Source organism: Equus quagga, chromosome 22 (genome assembly GCF_021613505.1).
Source record: "Equus quagga isolate Etosha38 chromosome 22, UCLA_HA_Equagga_1.0, whole genome shotgun sequence".
In the NCBI taxonomy this organism is placed as follows: Eukaryota; Metazoa; Chordata; class Mammalia; order Perissodactyla; family Equidae; genus Equus; species Equus quagga.
Window position 1 is genome coordinate 1,122,555 of NC_060288.1, and position 21,985 is coordinate 1,144,539.

At 47.9% G+C, this 21,985-nt stretch overlaps 1 protein-coding gene across 2 annotated transcripts in view; it reads right to left on the minus strand.

The window, feature by feature from the left end:
* CSGALNACT1 (chondroitin sulfate N-acetylgalactosaminyltransferase 1) overlaps positions 1-21,985 on the minus strand; it is a 333,538-nt gene that overhangs the window by 256,585 nt on the left and 54,968 nt on the right. Inside the window, exons 3-5 of one of the 2 annotated variants that reach the window (XM_046648693.1) lie at positions 14,299-14,331; positions 10,028-10,154; positions 9,117-9,512 (exon numbers count right to left, since the gene is read on the minus strand). The exons of the other annotated variant lie outside the window; for it this stretch is intronic. The gene's annotated coding sequence lies outside the window, so the exon portion shown is untranslated. The remainder of the gene's footprint in view (positions 1-9,116; positions 9,513-10,027; positions 10,155-14,298; positions 14,332-21,985) is intronic. 2 annotated transcript variants of the gene reach the window in all.

Here is a 21,985-nt window from a genome sequence, read left to right on the forward strand (position 1 = left end):
ACCCTCTCTCTAGGGCTGGCTCTCTCTTTCCTCTTGAGGCTTTTCCCCAAAGGTCGGCCCCAGTCACAGAGGTCCATAGTTACATAAGTCTAAGATGAAAACCCATCTTCTGGCTCCTGCAAACCGAAAAGTGTGAGTGGAACCACAGAGAGGAGGGAACTAGAGGAGGGGATCCCCTAATTCTGTGTGTGAACCCACCCAAGTCTCGGGTTCAGCCCTGAGTGGCACATGCACAGGACAGACCCAAAACAGAAAGCACAAGCTTCAGAAAACTAAACTACATGGGAACCACCACTCAGAGAGGGTAAGGCAGAACTGGAGGCCTAAACCTAACCATGGGCATTGCCTGCTAAAAAGAAAACAAAATTCTCTAGGGTTACAAAAGGACCCAGAGTTTACACAAAGTAACATTCACAATGTTGAGGATAATGCAAATTTACTTGACATACAAAGAACCAGGGAAATGTGACCAGTTCCCAAGAGGAAAGATAATCAACAGACATCAGCTGAACACAGCCCAGATGTCAGAGTTATCAGGCAAAGGCTTTAGAGCAGCTGCTACAGCTGTGTTCCACGGTGAATGCTCTTGAAATCAACGGAAAGTTAGGTGTTCCCAGTGGAGAAACGGAAACTATAAAAAAGAACCAAATGAAAATCATAGAACTGAAAACTAGAATATCTATAATCAAAAATTCATGGGATCAATGCAATAGAAGAAGGGAGATGAAAGAAGAAAAGTCAGTAAACTTGAAGACCCACAGAAATTACCCCATCCGAGGAACAGAAAGAACAACTATCAAAAAACAATTAAAAATACAGCCTCAGAAACATATGGCATAATTTTAAAAGATCTAATACATCTTGTTGTGGTATAAGAAGGAGCAGATAATGAAATTAAGACAAAACATAAATATCTGAAGAAACAGGGGGCCAGCCCGTGGCCGAGTAGTTAAGTTCGCGCACTGCTTTGGTGGCCCAGGGTTTCACCGGTTCGGATCCTGGGCATGGACATGGCACCGCTCATCAGGCCACACTGAGGCGGCGTCCCACATAGCACAACCAGAAGGACCCACAACTAGAATATACAACTATGTACTGGGGGGCTTTGGGGAGAAGAAGAAGGAAAAAAAAAGACAAAGATTGGTAACAGTTGCTGGCTCAGGTGCCAATCTTAAAAAAAAAAAAAAAATCTGAAGAAATAAAGTCACGGAACTAGCTAAGAACGTCTGTAAAGTAAGTGAAGAGAGAAAAGAAGGGATCCAACAACTAAGTCCCAGGTGTCCAGCGCTCAGACCTCGACTGGAGGAAGAGAGACCACCCACACAGACTGAAGGACTGAAAAGAGAGGAAGAGCACAGAGAGGCTGCGCCTGGAACCAAGAGAAGAACAGCAAGAAGAAAGGGATGAAAGATTGTGTCAGGTGCTGCCGATGAATGTAGTAAGATTAGGATTGAGAACCAACCACTGGATTTGACAAGGTAAGAGGTACTAGTGACCTCGATGAGACCTGTTTGGTAAGGTGGTGGGGACAAAAGCCAAAATAATGAGGATGCAAGAAAGAAAGGAGCGAGTACAGATAATTATTTCAAAAAGTTTTGCAATAAAGGAGAGGAGAAAATAAAGCGGTAGCTACAGGCAGAAGTGAGTTCAAGAGTGGGGGTTTTTTTCTTTTTCTCCCCAAGCCCCCCAGTACTTAGTTGCATATTCGAGTTGTGAGTGCCTCTGCTTGTGCTATGTGGGACGCTGCCTCAGTGTGGCCTGATGAGCGGTGCCATGTCCGCGCCCAGGATCTGAGCAAGGAACACCCCGGGCCGCCAAAGCAGAGCACACGAACTTAACTGCTCGGCCATGGGGCCGGCCCCCAAGAGTGGGTTTTTTAAGATGGAAAGTATTTCTGTATGCTGATTGGGCTGATCCATTACAGAGGAAAAATTAACAATTCAGGGAGAGGAAGACCAACTTCAGAGTAATGTCCTTGAGCCAGTGAGAGGGGACAGAATCCAGTGCAAAAAGAGCAGGCCTTTGATAGGCGAATGGATGAAAATATGGATGTTTTAACAGGAAGGAAATCAGAGTCTAGAAGTACAGATGTAGCGGGTTTCTAGTTTCAGCATTGAAAGGATATATTCACTGTCTTCGAAGCGTTTTTACTTCATCAGTGAAGAAGCAAGTTCACCAGCTGATACTAAGGAAGGGTGAGGAGATGTTGGAGGTTTGAAGAGAAAAGAAAGGCGTAAAAAAGTGATTTTGAAGTGCGAGTGTCTGCAGCAGCAATTCAGCGGGCATGAGCAGGGGATTCCTGGGTGGGGATGTCAGAAGTCACAGATGCTGGAATTTTCAAATTGTCTGAAAAACATTATACCCCACCAAATGCTGCCCAGCCACATTATAAACACATTTCCTAAGTCACTTTCTCAGAGGCTGATCCCAAATGTTAGGCAATCACCGTAACCTTAACAACCAGCATTCTGGGGCAAATGGATGGAGGGGAGCTATACGCTCTCTGTATATTTGCTTTGTGGCCTAAAGGAGATTGGACTGTGCAAATTAGAGTGAAATACTGAAACCTAGCTAACAGACAAAGGGCAGGACAGCGAAACTCTAGATTGCGAATTCTTCAAATAACCTAGGACGGAACACAACTATTCCAGGAGAAGCGGCAAAAAAGGGTAGCTCGACTTCAGAAAGGTTTGTCTCCTTCTGTCCTCATAGCTGAGCATTTACTGATTATGTTTGACAGAAATGAAAATCAGGCTCCCAATAGAGGAGGTAAATAGCTATAGGAATATTTCTACGCCCCCAGCTTATAAAGAAAAGAAGCTCCAAGACGAATGGTGTACAAGAAAAGGTCAAGAAAAAAGTCACAACTGAAAGGACTCAGAGGCAGCAGAGAAGAATCAAAACTGGTTCTTGGAATGTAACACATGAAAAATCTTAAAAACTTTTCAAAAAGACAAAATTCTGTACCTCTCGACCCAGAAAGAGAGCTCTTCAGAATATGAAACTGCTTTCTCCGAAGTGATAGAAAATATCCCCAAATTAAGGCGGAGGCGCTAGAAAGCAGGGAATCTGTTAGGGAGCACACAGGAGCAGACTCCTAGCAGTGGTGGGGAATCCCTGACGAGTGACGACAACAACAAGAAAGAGAGCACACAAGTAGTGACCAATTACTCCAGGCAGGCTCGGTGTGAGGTGCCTTACGAGTCTACTGCCACGTCGTCCTGACGTATCATTGTCTCTATTTATAGATGAGGAAACAGCCTCACAGATGTTACACAATGGATACTATAGAAAACAAATTTCATAAAGTTCTGAAAAACAGTAGTTATTAGTCTATGTACTGGAACTCTTAAAGGTAAGGAAATTGCAGACTGCTGCAAAGCCATAAAATAAATCCAACAATTTAACTCCACATGCAGATCAGTCTCATTTTAGAAAATGGACAGGGACACTGTTTGAGAATGTTGATCAAATGATGACCCTGTGGCCAGCCCGGTGGTGTAGTGGTTAAGTTCAGTGCTCTGCTTCAGGGGCCTGGGGTCCGCGGGTTCGGATCCCGTGTGCGGACCTACATGTCACTCATCAGGCCATGCTGTGACAGCATCCTGTGTACAAAACAGAGGAAGAGTGGCACAGATGTTAGCTCAGGGACAATCTTCCTCACAGGAAAAATAAATAAATAAAAAATAAAGAGCTATGATTCTTGCTGCTGCTCTTCAAGTATCTTCTCACGTTAAGGTGGTCACTCATGGTGCAGAGGCTCCCGGGCACACAGGCGGCCTCTGGCAGCAGCCGCGTGGTTCCAGGCTGTCATGCTCCCCTGGACACCTCCAGGAGCCATCTACCCCCAACAGAGGCTGGTGCTCCAATCCTCTGGTAATCAAGATGGCACCCACATCCTGATAGTAACAGAAGAGGGCAGCAAGATGGGATCAGAGGCCTGGTTCCAGACAAGGCTTTGTGTTCGTCTTTATAGAAATCACCTCACATTCTGCCACATTATAAGGAAGAACTGGGCACTGGGAAGGAGAGGGGTCTGAGACAGGGCAGGACATGTCCACTGGGTCTACATGAGATGAGCGGAGAATCTGTACATATATTGCCCAAATCCAGAAGTAATAAAAGAGTACTTCTAAGAGTATAATTTGGCACATTCCAGGGCCCTCATGCTTAGGGTGCCTGATCTCACCGCTTACAGCACCTCACCTGCCCTGGGGTTCCAGCTCCCTCCTCTCCATCACTCCTCCCGTCTCCACGCCCTGCCCTGTGAATCTCAGACTGGGCCCCTGCGCTGGCACCACACCTAGAGGGCCCTGCTCACACATCCTCCAGCCACGCCAGGTCCATGGGGCAAAGAGTTCACAGAGGCCCTGGGCTGAGCCTACCCAGACCCCGCTCCATCATCATACCATACAACAGATCCCTGGAACCTGCTTCAGCACGTGCCTGGGTCTATTCCCGTAAGGGTGGACCACGCCTCCGGTTGCACAGAGAGGCTCCTTGCAGAGAGTGCAGACAGATATGGGACCTGCGGCCAGAGACGTCTACATGAACCACAGGGAGATTCTGAATGAGAACTGGAGGAGTCTGAGAACTAAGTTTGAATCTGGCTGTCCAGGTCGTTATGAAGATATATGTATCAAGACAGGAAGACAGAGCCTGACTCACAGATGGGTTGACTTGCAACTATGACATATTTATTCAGACACAGGGTGTGAGCTTCCACTTGCACTCCAGCCCTGAGCCCAGCAAATGTGAGGCGTGAGGCTGTCCTTCCTCTCCCTGCTTCTGGCCACCAGGGAATGTGCTTTGAGGTCTAATCGGAACATCTGCTAACGAGCTGGCAAGCTACCTTACTTCCCTTCCTAGGGCTCTTCTTAATTAGAAATAAAACGGCTCCTAGCACTCCCCAAACAGAAGGTTCCCCAAATTTCACTCCCACTAGGAACTCTTCCCTCTACCACACGCTCACCACATGATGTCACAAGGACCACCCCTGTCATCACCACACCCCGGGGACTTGTGGTCTTTTCCCTTCTGGGTTTCCTGAAGCAGGACATTTTCTAACACACACCAGGGTTTAGAGTCCACAAATTATGCTGCTCCAGTGTGAAACAAGGGTGAAGTAAAACCCGTCTCAACCACAGGTAAGTCGTGGACACAGGCCTCAAGGCACTCGCGCCGGTGCCATTCAGGGCCAGGTCACAGCACAGCCTGAGCAAGGGGCCGGGCTGTCTGCCCACGCTGAGATCTGCTTCCAGGCAGCCTTTGCGGCCGGCACAGATGAGGGTACCACAGTCTTGTGCATTCGGAGGCAGGCACTGCAGGAGAGCTCCCCACAAGTCCAACAGCAGACGGCCATCAGGCAAACACGCAAATGCCCAGGAAATCCCTATTTCTGAGCTTATCTACGGCTAGTTCAGTCTGGTGCGGTCCTTCACATAGCTGAGAGCACGTTCACCCTGAACACAGCATCCCTTTAAATGATGCTGGGGAACTGATTTCCACCATCAGACAGGACAGACGGGGGACCGACAAGCAGCTGTGACCGATTTTAGGCCATCTCACGTGAAACGTTGGTGAGGAAATGTGATTTGACCCGGGCCACAGCTGGATCTATGCCATGTGACTCACACTCTGTAGGCCTTCCACGACTTACAATAAATTCTACAAGTTCTAGGCGTCCTCACCTTTACCCTACTCTGCCCAGTCACAGTTATTACTACCAGCAATCCTGCCTGATCAGGCCACCATGCCCTGATCACCCTCCACAGCCTGGGGCCAGTCATCACAGCATTTTATCAGGACTCTATTCATCAGAAACCACTCCAAATTGGACTGCAAAAGTGAAAACAGGGTAAAAAGGCCTGACAATTGAAAAACTATTAGAATTACTAAGAATTTGGTAAGACGTCAAATTCTTTTTAAAAAGGCTTTCTATATACCAACAATAGCCAGTTAAGGAAAGATTATGGGAGAGGAATATAAGATCCTTTTCTCAACAAAAACAAAACATAACTACCTAGAACCAAACATTAAAAATTTGCCAAAGGGGCCAGCCGGGTGGTGCAGCAGTTAGGTTCGCATGTTCTGCTTCAGCTGCCCGGGGTTCACCGGTTCAGATCCCGGGTGCAGACCTACGTGCCACTCATCAAGCCATGTCGTCACAGGCGTCCCACATATAAAATAGAGAAAGATGAGCATAGTTGTTAGCTCAGGGCCAGTCTTCCTCAAAAGAAAAATGGGGACTATAATACCTTGCAAGCTGGGAAGATACCACAAGATGAGGCATGTAAAGATGCCGAGAACAGTACCTAACACATGGCAATAAAAGTTTAACATAAAGAAGGTCTGGAAAAAGATATGTCAAGGTGGTCATTTCCAGGTGGCAAAATAGTGAGACTTTTTTCTTTACTTTCTTTTGTTTATTTATATTTTCTAATTTTTCTTTACTTCTTTTTATTTCTGTTTTCTAATCTATCAGCAATAAGCACATATTATTTGAGAAAAAAAGGAAAAAGAAAAGTTATTTTGGGATGGTGCTAATTAGCAGTAACTAGCTCTTAAATGGCTGCATAAAAAAAGCAGTTTCAAAGTCATCTCCCCAGACCGGGTGCTGACCTGGCAGGCGTCCTGTGGGACTGGACGAGCTGCTGATGGATTCCAACTAAAGGGAAGGACCGCCCCCCCCTCAGCCCCCACACAGAGGGCCTGGCGGCGCTGCACTTGGAGAAGTGAGATGAGGGGTTCAGCCTACCAGCCAGTCCCTGATCCGCCCAGGTCTGGGACTGAACACGAGCCACGCCTCTCTGGGAACTCAGGACAGGACTGCTGTGGCACCCACACCAGCTGGTAACTGTTCGTGCTCAAATGTCCCTTGTCTGCCACTCCTAGTCACTGAGATCTCTGAATCTGGCAGGCATGGTGTTTCAGTGAAGGATGTTTCATGACAAGGCTAACTTTGACAAGGCAGAATGAGCAGGAAGAGGGCTGGGGAGTCAGGAGGCCCGGGTTAGAGTTCTGGTTCTACCAGTGAACAGCCACAGCACCTCGGGCAAATCACGTAACTTCACTGAGGCCATCTGATCACCTGGACAACAGTATCTTCCTATACACAGACATCAAAAGAATCGGGTACATATATGCTCTAGTGAACTGTGAAGTGTCCGCAAAGGTAGAAACTACCTTTAGCCACACACAACAAACACAAGAGGACAACTAGTTCTTTTCATCCAGTAAACCAACCTCGGCGAGCGGAGGAGGGAAATGTCAGCGCTCGGCTTCCCACTCCACCCAGGGAAGCAGGACACCAACAAAGATGCTCCAAAAATGGAGGGCCAAAGAGAGAGTGCGAAACCAATGGCAACACAGAGGCGGCTGCCCAGGCGGCCTCTGTCCGTACTGTTTGATAATGGGGATGAAACTAACACTTACCAGCTTAGAAAAAATGAGAAGACTAGCGAAAGCTCGCTGTTGCTTTCTCCGCATGAGGAGCGCTCTGAGGGTCAAAGTGGCCCACAGGAGAGCTGCCGCCGCACAAACAAATCCAACATCCTCCCTCTTTGTACTGCTCACTCAAGACCCAGAGTTCCAGGGAGAAGCCTCAGTGGGCTGTGCCAGAGGGGTGCCTGTGCCCAGCCAGAGCGAATGCCTGCCTCCCACCAAGACCACACACTGAAAGGGAGTCCCAGAAATGGAAATGACAGCAAAAACAGAACAAAGGCACCCACAGGTCCAAACGGCACCGTGGGTTCATGTGTGAATATCCGCCACTTTGAACTCGGGCTCCTCCACAGACCGGGGCTGTTCACCACCTCTCCCTCGCTCCTCGTTAGTACAAAAGGAGACCCCTGGCCAGGGCAGGAGCCTTTGGGAAGACAGCACCTCAGAGAGGGATAGCATCAACCCAGTACCCTCCAGGGAAAGTAACAGGGAAGGGAGTCCGTGTGGTTGCAGGACTAGAGATTCAGCTGGTGGTTGGTCACGTCCCTTCCTTCTCTGACCCCACGTCCAACTTGGTCACAGGGATCTACCTCTCACACTTGGCACAGGAATTTCCTTCAGGGACAAAAATCAAATAGCACACAGAAGCACACACAGCAGGAAATGCAAACAACAAAGATGTTTTTCAAATGCCCTCTCCATTATTTAAATGTTGTTTATTATTGCGGTTTTGATATATTCATGGTCTCAGGGCCTCTGCTTGCATTAAGAACTGCAGAAGTGTGCACAGTATGATAATATTTGTGACTTTTGCTCTACCAGAATGAAGGAGACATCCCTGAGGCCTCAAAGCCACCCGTGAGCGTCCTCCTCTTGGCCTCCTAACAACAAAGTCCTCGGCAGACACTGAAGCATCCGTCTCTACACGTAATCATTTAAACACACGCTTCCCCACCGAGCAGAAAGGCTTAGGAAAGAAACGCGCAACTCACATCTCATCCTTCACCCCCTTAGAAGTTGTAGTTTAGAAAAGAGTGTAGTTGCTGTGAAAGGGACACCTCACTAAAAAATATTACTTATGTGCGGATCACAACAACAATCTAAACGTATGGTGCTGCACAGATGTGGTGTAAATTGTTAAAAAGTGAAATTAACTAAAGCTGAAATTCTGTGCACATAGCAGTTAATCAGCACAAATTATAACTGCATCATATTGCTCTTTCCATGGTGTATGCCTTGGACCATTACCACACTGATATGAATAATTCCTGAAATGTCTTCAACCATTTCTCATGTGTCAGAGAAAACGTGGCTTCTAAAGACATGTGGTTCCAGAGATGAAACGCCACCCTCCCATTATTTAGTCTAGGCAGTGGTTTTTACTCCTTAGAAAGAAAGAAAAAGATTACATATAGAGAGCACTGCTATTACTGTGTCCATTACAACTGCAGGTCATGAAACAAAAAATCACTGCCATTTTTCAATTGCTGACACTTCCAGCCAATTTCTTATATAAGTCGAAGAATGGAAAAGTGACTGAAGCAGACCCTATATGACCCTCAGGTAAAAAATATCAGGTTTCTAATAAAACGTCAACACCCACACCAGCCTACGGGACTACAGATAATCAGCTCCCAGCATTAGCGCAGTGCTCTGCGCTTGGCAGTTCTTACAGTTCAGCCAGCGCTTTCACAGGACCCGTCAGTCTCACAGCCTTGCGCACAGCGTCCCTCGGAAGCAGGAGCTCGTACTCCACTTTATAGATGACCAGCGGACGCTCCGAGAGAAAACGACTCTCCAACCAGATGAGGATCTGGTCCCGGGGCCATCTGTGGGGGATTCAGAAGCCTCCAAGCGCCAGGTCTTCTTATGGGCTTTTTGCTTCAGTGGGTGATTTGGGAAAACAGTTTGTTGGTGAAGTCTTTGAGGTCAGGGTGAGGAGGAGAAGTCGTTACACATCCCAGGGGCGGCCACCGGGCTGGCTGCGGCATCCATGAACGTGGGAGACTGATTTTTATTTAGAACATCCTTGGTCTATTGTGAAACAAAAAGGCAGGCAAAGGGCCTCCCTGCAGAGGAAGGGAAGAGGTCAGCGCAGGTGGTGAGCAATCCCGGAAACAATGTTTTTCTACAGGGGGAATTCCTTTGTTCTACAGCAAATGTTTATCAAGTGTCCACTGTGTCTGGCACTGCGCCAGGATCCCTGCACTTAAGAAAACGTGGAGGGAAGTTAAGTCACGGAGGTGAATAGGAACAATACCACCTTACACTTTGTACTGGCACCTTCCCTTCACCCTACAAATTCTCCCTCCCTTGAAAAAAGAAAAAAATAGAAAAAAAGAAAAGAAGATGAATGCTGTCTTGGTGGGCAGTCACCCTCTTAATTGCCTTTCCCTCTTCTTGTCTCAGCTAAGCTTTCTGACAGCACCGTCCACACCTGCCGTCTCCACGTGACATCATCTCCCTGTTGTTCCTGGTAGCCCAGCAGGCCGACTTCGGTCCCGACCCCTCCAGCAAGCCTGCCCTCACCCAGCTCACCCCGGGCCCACCGCGGCGCAAACTCGATGAACACTGTTCGACTCACACCTACTGGGCCAGGATGGACTCCAATCAGGCTGTGTAATAACGAGCACCAGCGCAGCCTCACCCCGTCAATGCGTGATCGAAAGTCTTCCACTTAGAGGCCACAGTGAAACATTCGTCAGAGGCTCCTAACAGGGTGTGGAAGTGGAAGGGCATCGTCAAACTCTTTCACACCCGTCTCATCAACAGGCAGAGTCCACGGTCTCTTCACCAGCCGACCAACGCGCACGGCAGGAGGAACACCATGACCTCCAAGGCCGTCGGGAAGACTACCTCACAGCTTGCCACCTGGTTCTCTTGGGATAATGGCCCTGAGAACACAGATACCATGGTGTGAGCAAGCCCAGGCAGCCCATGGACTGTCTTCCATGGAGAGGAACCCAGGCCCCTGGCCTCAGCCCCAGCCGAGCTCCCAGACTGCAGCCAGCGCCAACGCGCCAGCCATGTGAGTGGATGTCTTGGAAGAGGACTCCCCAGCTCCTCAGCACCCCACCCAGCCCTACCCCACACCCCCAACCCCGACCCCCGACCCCCAACCCTCCTCCTCCCTCGTTGAACTGCCCAGCTGATGTGAAGCCCTCTGCGCTAGCTCTGCCCAAACTGCCTATTTGTGAACTCAGTGAACGACTGTTTGTTTTTTGAGGAAGATTAGCACTGAGCTAACATCTGCTGCCAATCCTCCTCTTTTGCTGAGGAAGACTGGCCCTGAGCTAACACCTGTGCCCATCTTCCTCCACTTTATACGTGGGATGCCTGCCACAGCATGGCTTGACAAGCAGTGCCATGTCCGCACCCAGGATCCAAACCGGGGAACCCCGGGCCACCGAAGCAGAATGTGCGCACTTAACCACTGAGCCACTGGGCCGGCCCCACAAATGCTGTTTTGAGCCACCACATTTGGGAAAGGTTTGCTGGGCAGCAATAAACAACTGACACACAGGACTCTAGAAGACTCTGGCTTCTACTTAAAAATTCTAAAGAAAGACAGTGAGAATTTTTGATGTATTAAACCTAATATATAAAGTACAATACTATATTTTAGAGTAAACTGCAGGTACAAATTTACCAGAATCTGAATAAAACTGCTTCAAAGAAAAGGTCACAGCAGTTATTTTCTAATAGATTGCCTAATATTGATTGGGCAATTAATACATGAATACTTTTGGAATTGATTTCTACAGTAACCGAAAACATAATTTTACATCTTTTCTTTCTAGAAGGCAGCATTAACTGCTTTTATAGCCAAGTAAAGCTCTTTTTAAATCTTCATTATCCAGATTATCTATATTGTTATAAAATTCATGAATTTTTCTAATCTAATCCAGGTCCCAGGACATAGATTTCTCTACTTTGGACCTTAATTTCCTATTTCTGCAAAGGAAACTTGACGGAAGCTACTGCCTACGTGATATATAGAACTATTAAATGGTAAAGAGCTCATATTTCTCCTAACTCAGAATCTGGCTACAGTTTACCAAAATGAAAAAATAGAACCATATATAAAACAGCTTTTTCCTTTATAAGGAAAGCCCACTTGTAACAAACTACACGAGATATTCAAATTTGCTTCATCATAATAGAGCTGTTTAAAAATACATGGCTGGAATTCGCATTTGCAGTCTGCGGATGGAACAATAAAGATGCTCTGAATTAATAATTAATATGTGATTTAAATCCAGGAGGGAAGGAGGCGGTGTGTTATGCACTGTCTCACCCTTTTTATCCTCAAACCCCAGGTCTTTCTGCGGGCTGTTCTGTTCGATGGGTGACTTGGGAAATCAGGCAGTTTGTTAGTGCGGTATCTGAGATCAGGGATGAGAATTCATGACTCTGAGGAGGTCACAGGGGATGGCCACAGCATCCAGCAACATGAGAGACTGATTTCATGAAAAATATCCTTGATTATGTGAAACAACATGCCAGGCAAGAGGCCACACCCGGAGGCAGGAGGAAATTGGTCTGAGCATGGTGGCAAATGCCCCACACTGCAGGCAGTGGGCCAAGGTGTCCCCCCAGGCCCCTCAGAGGTCCCAGCACAGAGGTCTGCGGGTCACACAGAGGGTCCCTCCCTGATGCCCTGGAGTGGGGCTTCCAGGTCTCATGGCCTCAGACAACCAGACAGCCTCAGTCAGCAGGGGCGTTCGTACCAAAAGGTAAAAGTCCACTCACCAGCCAAACAGGGTCCAATTTTTTAAAAATGTAACCCACCAATTCACTTTCACCACAGAATAAAACTTAAGAAAGAAATTCACCACAGCTATAAGACCAAGCTACAAATTCCACAGGTGGCCAATGGCCCGGCCCATGGAGGCGGCAGCCATCCTTGAACCAGGGCCGTGACCGCCTTCAGCCTCAGTTGGATGTAGGATGGAGATAACACCCGCCCGTAACTTCGTGAAGAGCCAGGGCACTGATGCAGCGGTTCTCAAAGTGCGCCCCAGGACCAGCAGCATCCGCACCATCTGGAAACTAGTGAGAAATGCACATTCTCAGGCCCCACCTCAGACCTGCTGAATCAGAAACGGGGTGGGAGGCCGTAAGGGGGGCACCTATTTGCCCATTAACAAGACCCGTATGTGAATCTGAGCCACACTGAAGTTTGAGAACCAGCGCATGGCTGTTCTTGCTACACCTCACACAGCGCCTCATATACACAAACAGCTCAATAAACGACAATTATCACGGCTACAAAGAGCTGAACTCCACCCTTCTCTGCAATGCAGACTCCACAACGCTCTGCTTAAACTGTGTTCAAAGAATGTGATGATGACAATGGAGACGATGATTAAAATGGCAAGTTTTCTATATAGAGTGACTGGAAGGGGACAGAGACCAGAGGACGTCCTGCTTCATGGCTGAGAATCTGTATGACTGACTTGGAAAAGTGTGCTTCCGCGGCCATCCAGGATCATACGGGCAGAAAGAAGGCTTTCTATACAGAACTTCTCTTTCTGTCAGCGCTCATTGTCACAGAATTCTCCATCACTGATCCAGAGAGCTTCAACCACTTAAAGGGAGGTCTCTGGGGGCCCTGGTCCAAGGCCAGCTGCGGCGCCTTCACGGTGGTGGGAGCCTAGCAGAGAGCGCCCGCAGCGTGCGAAGGCGCCGCCCCGAGTCCGGCTGAGCTTCCGACGGGCTGGAGAAGCACCGCCGCCTGACACAAGGAGGCTCTCAGGCACCAGCCTTGGAAAGGCGGCTGAGTCCGATGCTCCGGGCTCTTTAACCCTTCCTCAAAGGCTTGCTCTGCTGCTCCAGTAGGATCCATTAGGCTATGGCCTCCCAGGCCGGGCATGAGTCTCCCTCCAACCCTGCCCCAGCCTTGTACCTACGGGCTGGTCATTTGCTTGTTTGCAAGTTCATGCATTCCCTGCGCTTTCCCCAAAAACTACCTTTTCCAGACTCACTTGCCAACTGGCTCCAGCTCGGCTTAGGTGGAAGACTAGAGGATGGGAAAGAGGAAGAAGCCAGAATATTTCCTCCCTTTCCTCGCTCCGCTCTGGATGGTATCTCCAGCCAGCGGTTTTGTCTTCTCCATAGTTCTAGCTCCCACCAGACGGGCCTTCCCTCCGTGGTCCCAGCTGCTTCTGAGAGCCTCCATGTAGATCCAGCTCTTGGCCTCTAGGAACAACATCCCCTCACCAACCCCTACCCCACCCCCAAGCCCATTCCACCAGCCTCAGGGGTGGCAGTGGTTTCCTGCTATTGCTAATCTCTGGGTGACCTCATTGTCCCCTATTTGGCTTTCAGATCTTCCAAACACCTTTAAAACTAAATCCTTGCATCAAAGGGCTTCTGTTTGACTGCATGGGCCGTAACTAACATGACTTCCTCTCACATCTTCAGTCTTGATTTGCCTTACCTGGTCCCTGCCCAACTGACTCAACTCCCCACTCAAGACTTTCCTTGGGGCTATCTCCTCCTCTGGGGAGCTCCCGTTCTCACCTAGGTCTTTAGTTCTAGCCTGTCTGTAATTAACAAGTTTTGATACCAGCCCATGCAACTGTACCCTGACGCCAGACCCAGCCCTGACCACCCAGACTTGATACCCATCCAACTCCAGCTCTGTCAGGGACCCTCCAGTCTCTACTGGCATTTGCCACACGTCCTTCCTAGAACTCAGTACCTAAGTTAACACACGCACTTAGGTTCTCAATAAATATTTTACATTTTAAATTTTTTCCAGGGACAATCAAACATCATTAAGTGAGTAGGTTAATCAGGCAAAAGTAAATTTGTGGCTTGAAGTAACTACCGAACTGGCTCCAAACTCACCTAATATTTTCACAACGTTCCACTTCCTTTTGGCTGGAAAGATAAAACAGATGTACAAATGAGTCAGAACACCATGTTCCAGAAAAGGATGATGCTTTTGGCAACCACCCACCTAAGTGCAGTAAGCACAGTAGTAATGACTATCCTTGCTTGATGCTTCTTGTTTGGTAGAAAGATCTGCCCCATTTCAAGTCTTGCATTCCAAAAGAATCACTGAATTATCCTAAGGACCAACCTGAGAAAGCCCAAGGCTCTTAATTAATTTTTTAAAAAGTTAAAAACTTAAAAAAACAAAACAGAGACAACTGCATATAACAAAGAATGTGGCGGTGTTGACTCAGGGCCGGAGCCAGGACTGGCAAACACGATGACCTTGCTGGGCAGACAAGCACTATTATACACGTTGCAGGCTGCACTACAGCTTTCGGAAGTCAGTCAGTGTCCATTAGACCTTCTAGAATGGGAAAGGGTATGGGTTTCCTTAAATGTTAAGTAAACCACTAGAAGTGGTTGACTATCTTGCTCTGTGCTGCTGAGCCCTTCTCTAGTCACTCAGCTACTCCAAGTTAGCCCTCAAGCAAACACAGGCAGTGGTCTCAAGAAACAGCACATCAATAAAAAGAAGGAAAAGAAACAAGCACAGATTTACAGGCATTGTCTCAAAGGATCCACTGTCCAAGTGCACAAGGTCCCCGAGAGTCCCTGCTGTGCAGCCTGTGCAGCAGAGAGCACTGAGAGGCAGCGCGTCCGCAGAACAGCCACGGCGCCTCCGGCCGACAAGCCTGGGACAGCAGCCAGCGAGGGGCCGGCAGGCCAACACGGCCCCCACCTCGCTTTTTGGATGCTAAGAATCTAGTATTCATCACCTAACATTGCAGCTGATGATGCCAAATCCCAAGAATCCTGTCTCTAGAAACATCAGTGTGAAATTCAGTGCACTTTTAAAGTACATTGTTACTATTTTCCTACAACCACTGGCTTAATTTCAACTTTCTGCAGAATTGGAAATCATTTAAATCATAATAACTTAAAAATAAGAACTTGGACCTTTATTATTTCTTCCCACTCAAGTTTCTGGACGATTTCACCCCTGAAAGTTTACAAAAGGGAAAAAATTCAACTAGGAAATTTTAGCATGTGGCTCTTGTCCTGCCTCTCATCTTTGCTCTGCCACTGTCTGGTCGTATGACCATGAGTGTATTTCGTAATCTCTCTCCTGGCCTCACTTTCTCCCTCGTAAACAAGGTGGTTGGCCCCTTCCAGGCCTAAACTGTTCTGATTAACATGACTGTACAGTTGGCTCCAGAATAACAACTAAGAAACGCAGATTTTAATTCAAGGTAAATTTGAAGCATAATAAAACAAAAACATTGGCTCTTAGATTTCTACAGTTATTTTGGAGCCTGCACTGCAGCTCAGGGAAGAGGCTGGGAATATGGAGAAACAAAAAGGTAGAGACAAAGGAACACGCATGATTTAGAACAGCTTCCAGAAGTTACTAAGGTTTCACATGATGTAATGCACATGTTTTTTTTAAAATTTGGAGTCAAAACCTTTTTCCTTCAATAGGGAAGATTTTGTAATATTTCTAAATGATCTAGCCCAACAGCATTTGAGGAAGAAAAAAATCAAACATTACACTACACGAGCTTTCATCTTGTCACAGAGCCATTAGAGCTAATGAAAAATGATGGCATTGTTAAATTTTATTTATAGTTTCTTAACAGAATGAAAAATGAATAGAAAAACACTCTGAATATAAATTTTTAAAGACTTTAAAGATCCAAGACCAGTAGCAAAAAATATATGCAGACATAAGCCTACAGTCTTTTTTTTGTAACGTGTAGAAGATTGCTTACGGCTCCTGCTGAGTTTTGCCTTTCTCCAAGCCGTCATGAAAAATTAGAGATCCTGCAGTCCCAGGTCACTGTCATCAGGAATCTGGGGCCCTAACAACGTGAAAACGATTCTGTCTCCAACTTAAAATTTATACACTCCATCCTAAACACCACTGACTGACCCAGCGTAACCTGGCGAAGCGAGATACTGGGGGCCATGCTTGCCGAGTCACCTACTCTCAAATGGCCCCACTGCTCGTCCTCTGTGTTAGGTCCAGGAACAGGAAGGAGAGAGCACCTGTTTAGCACTCACCGCCCTAAGCTTCACAAACTTCATCCCATTTAATCGGACAAGTATGCCCAAAACCTTTTACATTTTTGAACACCCCCACCACAACACACAATAACAAGAAAACTGTTATTTAAATAGCACTTTGAGCAGGGGTCAGCGAACTTTCCTAGTAAAAGGCCAGAGAGTAAACAATTTAGGGTTTGCCGGCCAAGAGGCAAAATTGTTATTACGTTATGTAATAAGAGAACGCACAAATTTCCCCAGATTTGTTATTGACAAAATTCTAAAGATACTAAAAACAACTGAATATAACATGGATCTACTAACGAGGAAGAACAGAATTCTTTGCGGAGGGATGATGTTTCCCATAATTGGGTTTTAGCGGTAGTGTTCCCTGTCATCAGACCAACTGCAAATAGCCATCTGTAAAACCCACTCTCAGCTTGTGGGCAGTGCAGAAACAGGCAGCAGGCCACATCTGCCCACAGTCGGCCACCCCTGCTTTACACCTTTTCACCATCATTCATTCAACTAATATGCATTATATTCCTTCAGTTATTCTTTCAAAAAAATATTTGATGAGGGGCTGGCCCCGTGGCTGAGTGGTTAAGTTCGCGCACTCCACTGTAGGCAGCCCTGTTTCGTTGGTTCAAATCCTGGGCGCGGACATGGCACTGCTCATCGGGCCATGCTGAGGCAGAGTCCCACATGCCACAACTAGAAGGACCCACAACGAAGAATATACAACTATGTGCTGGGGGGCTTTGGGGAGAAGAAGGAAAAAATAAAATCTTAAAAAAAAAATATTTGATGAGTATGTACCATGTGCCGGGTGCTTCACTGGACCATGGGGATGCAGAATGGAGGAGCCGGGTCCCTGCACCAGGGACACAAGCACGACGTGAAGGCTGCCTGCCCTCAAAGGCTCACTGTACACTTGGAAGAGAGTATACTAAATGCCGTGACAGAGACTAGGAGTCCGGTGGGCACAGGCAGCACAGGAGGAAGTGGCCGCCTCTGTTTGACTCAGCCAGGGCTGCTCTGGGGGTTAGGAGCCCAAAATCTAGAATGAGACTGCCTGCCTTCAAATCCCAGCTAGCCACCTGCTAGCTGTGTGACTCTGAGCAGATGTTTAACCTCTCTGGGCCTCCATTTCCCAACTGTAAAATGAGAGTGGTAATAACGGTGCCCATCCTGGAGGTAACACAAGAGGGTTGTTGTAGGGACTCTGCGAATTAACTCATGCAGAGCTTTCAGAACAGTGACTGACATGCAGGAAGTGCCCGCACATGTGAACTGCTCTCATTATGACCGAGTTGAACCTTAAATGATGAGCGGGAATTTCCCAGGAAAACAAGGTGGAGAGAGAGCCTTGAAGGCAGAAAACTGCATGCAAACAAACACACATGAACAGCACCTGAGCGGTCTGGGGCAGCGTGAAAGCCAAGGGGGTTGAGAGGCAGGGGATGAAGATGGTGAGAACACATCACAAAGAGGGCTTGTGTGCGCCATTATAGGAGCTGGTCCTTGACCCCACAGCAGGGAGACACGTGAGTTCTAAGCAGCTGAGAGTATCAGCATCATTGGACCTAGCAGCAGAGTGGAGGATGGCCGGAGGAGGCAAGGATGGGGACAAGGCAACTAGATAAGTGGCTAAGGCAATAGCCACGAGGAAAAACAACCACGGCCTGAAAAAGAAGAGTGGTGGAGACGAGACATCAGTGAGGCCCTGTAGACGCAGTTCACAGCTCTGTGACCCTGAGCCATGGGTCACAAAAGAAAGGGATGAGGAGTCTGCAATGACACAGATCTCCCGCCTTGGAAAGATGCATGGTGGGACTTCTCACAATGACCGGAATTCAGGCAGAGGAACAGTGTGGGGCAGGGAGGGCGTCCTGACGGAACTGAGAACGGGACCAGCACTAGGGGAGGTCGGGCCACATCCCTGCAGGACAACTGAGCAGGAGTCCCAGGCCCACTAGAAGTAGCAGCTCACTTAGGCATTCCCATTGCTCACTTTAAAATAAGAAATAAGGCACAGGAAGGCTCAGTTCATTTATTTTAGTTAAATGAATCATTTACTGCCCATCTGGGCCTAGAACCTAAACCTCCTTCTTCTGGGCGTGTGATCTTACTGGGTGGCGCTCCTGGGTTTGCTTTCAACGTTGACTCTGACTCGAGTTTAATAACTAGTTGGCAAGGTCCTTCCTTACGTCTAAAGCTTGCCTGGTGGTCTTTCTCATCTACAGAATTAGGCTAGTTACCTTCCTCCTCGGCATCTCAGGATGATATGCACAGTGTTTTTCTATTACTGTCAACCTGTCTGCGGATAGAAATATGATAGACAGGACATGGACCACATGACAAAGCCTCCCTCACCACTAATCAGTGAGCACCCCCGTTATGTGGCCCACAGAGCGTATCTTTAAATACAAACTAAGACTCCCACACACCTACACTGACAATTGACTGAGCTTAAAACACCCCATGTTCCCATCTCTCTCTGTAATTGTCTTTTCTTTCTTGAACAAACTTCTTAAAGGCAAAAACTTAACAGATGCTAAAAACTTAAATGATTACACTACCAGAAGCTGTCGATCTGGGAGAAGGCAATCAATTGCTAACTTAGAAATAGACAGAATTCTTTGAAGTCTTTGCAGTGGCTTTCCCGCGGGGAGGCCCCACTGTGGCAGAGACTGCCGGCTGCCCGTACAATATCCACCCTTCCCTTTTTCCTTAGTAATGGATCATCTGTATTTCTGAAGGGGGCAAAATGCCTGAAGAATATTACCTTTCCCAATATCCCTTGAAGATAAAGCTAGCCAATACGATACCAGTGAAAGTACTTAGGCAGGGTTTTTAGAAAGGAATTTTAAAGAGAGCTTATTCAACTTAGAGGTACCCTTGTGACCTTCCACCCTTTACTCTTCTTCCTTCAGGGAGACACATATGATGGCTGGAGCTGCAGGAGCCATCTTGAGCCCATGAACGAAGGAGACCAAGAGAATCTTAGTTACCCTGACATCCTTAAGACACCCAAACAGTGCCAGCAACTGTCTACCTCCAGTCTTCTTGTTATGTGAAGAAAATAAACCCCCAGGAGTTTAAGACCATGTGCTGGGGGGCTGAGGGTCTGTTACTCTCAGACAAATGCAATTCCTAATGGAGTTTGCTTAGGATACTGGAAAGATCCCATATGTCTGTGAAGTCAGACACTTAACTTGTTCTAAATAAATGTCACTGGATAACGTTGAAGGTAATGCTAACCTTCATCAAGCACATCCTAAGTGGCGGCATTGAGACACAGAAAGTTCAAGCAACTAACCCAAGGTTTCAAGGCTAATACGCAGCGAGGCTAGGCTTTGAATGCAGGCAGTCTGGCTCCAGAGCCCATGCTTTTACCTAGAGGACAATGGCAGCAGACACAACGAACTCATGTGCACAGACTCATGCCCACGGGTGACAGGGACCTAGAGGAGCTTTGTCAAGTCATCAATGTAAATTCTTCTTGTACGCCATCCCTAAGTTGTTCTCTATTTGAGAAATTATTTCCTGTAGGAACTGAGGTTCTTGTAGGTCTGGCAAAACATCTGGCTGGTTTCATAGATATCTTAAGAGTTACGTTAAATACTACTCGGACCATTGCCACAGTCTCCTGATAGAAGTCCCTCCTTACCGCCATCCACCACTGCAAGGTGAATCTCCCGAAATGCAGCTTTCATCAAATCCCAGCCCTTCACAAAGTCTCTAGCGGATCCTGGTTGCCTGAAGAAGGCCAGACTCTTTAGTCTGCATCTGCTCCCGGCCCCTTCCCCACCTTCCCCCACTCCCCTGCACACTGCACACTCTCCAGCCGAACTAAGCCATGGGTGGCGCCCTGCATTCACCTAGGATTTCCCATCTTGGACCTTGGCTCCTACTGCCCAGTCCATGTGAATGCGCATCCTCTTCCACCCCTCCCCCAGCTCCACGTGTCCGCACCACACCTCGTCCTCCAGACACAGGCAAATGCTCGCATGCCACGTTAGCGGCTCCCTCGGGACGAGGGCTGAGCTGCCATGGATGTGGTTTAGGAGGAAAAGTGCTGGGTTTCAGGGTCTCCCCTGAGAGTAAGAGATTAAGTGCAGCCCAGAAGCCCCCACTTAGACCAGAGCTCAGGACTGGATCCCCTCTCCTCCTCCACTTGCCCTCTGCAGGCCCCGCTCCTGTGTGCTTTCACCTCCCGCCATGTTTTATGTTTTATCTGATCAAAGTCAACACCACGGACAGTCTGCAAGCTGAAAATACTTCAGGAAGGGGAAACGTGTAAGCCTAAGGATGTGTCACACCAATATCCAGACCCAGAGCTCTTCAGGATGACTAATCTCAGTTCTCCTCAAGCTAGGCTACACCCAACAGTGTTCTCCAGGCAACGGCCCCTTCACAGGATGCTGCTGGCTTTGCTCCCTCACCTCACACGCACCTCTGAGAGCCTCACGGAGCGTGTGGGGGTCTGGCGGTGCCATCCTTCCCTATCAGCTCTCAGCTCCAGGAGGGTGGCATCTGTGTGTGATTTGCTTTTCCAGTCCCGGGAAGACTAGCACACCACCCTGCACACGGGAGAGGTTTGAAAGCTCCAAATGAACGAAAGATGAGACTGCTCCGAATTAGCCAGTTAACAGTTAATCAGGCAATTCAGTCAGACCTTCTCACTCCCCCCTCTGCCTTCTGCCTTCCCCCCGCCCCCCAACCCTGGAAAACAAGGTGCTGAATGAATGTGCTGCCAAAGAGGAGGGGAGAAAAGGAGCACGGGCGTCACACACCTTCCGGACCCCTGTTATACTGGGGTTAGATGGGTCTTTCCAAGGCACCAGTAATACTGGTTTTCTTATTTAAACACAGATTTCTAGTCCTCGTCTCCCCTGATCACACACGGCCCTTCCAGAGTAGACCACAGTATGGGGAAGAACGTTTATTCCCCTCTTCTTTTGTCTGTCAACGAACCCATCAACCCCTCCTAATTTAATATTTAATTCATTTAAATTGGTGAGAATTCTGTTTCTGGCTCTAAAGGGATTTCACAAAAGAGTAGAGTCATTGTCCCCAGGGTGTGTGAACCAAAGCCTGGCTCAACTGTATCTGTGTTGTGGGGAACAGAATTTCCTCCACATCCTCACAGGAAACGTTACTTCCTAAAAGGAAAACTGCGATAGAGGCCAGCGGTCACCTCGGGAGCTGTCGGGCCACTGTCACACAGGCCTTCAGGAATGTGCCCAAATCAGACACTGGAATACACTGATTCAGGTTGAAGGAGGGCCTATTCCTAGCCTCAGGGCCACAAAACACCCAGAGAATCGCTTTTTAGTCTCCACCACAGCTAAAAAGAGGAATCACCTTAACAGGGGAAGAGTAAAGAGCGACAATGAATTTCTGCAGTGGCCGCAGCCCAGGGCATCTGCACGTCAGGGTCCCCCAGGTGCAACGCCAAGCAGAGGCCCTGTGTGGTGGGCCCTCACTTCCTCCACATCTTATCTGAGCAAAACCAACACCACAGACAGTCCTCAAGCTAAAAATACTT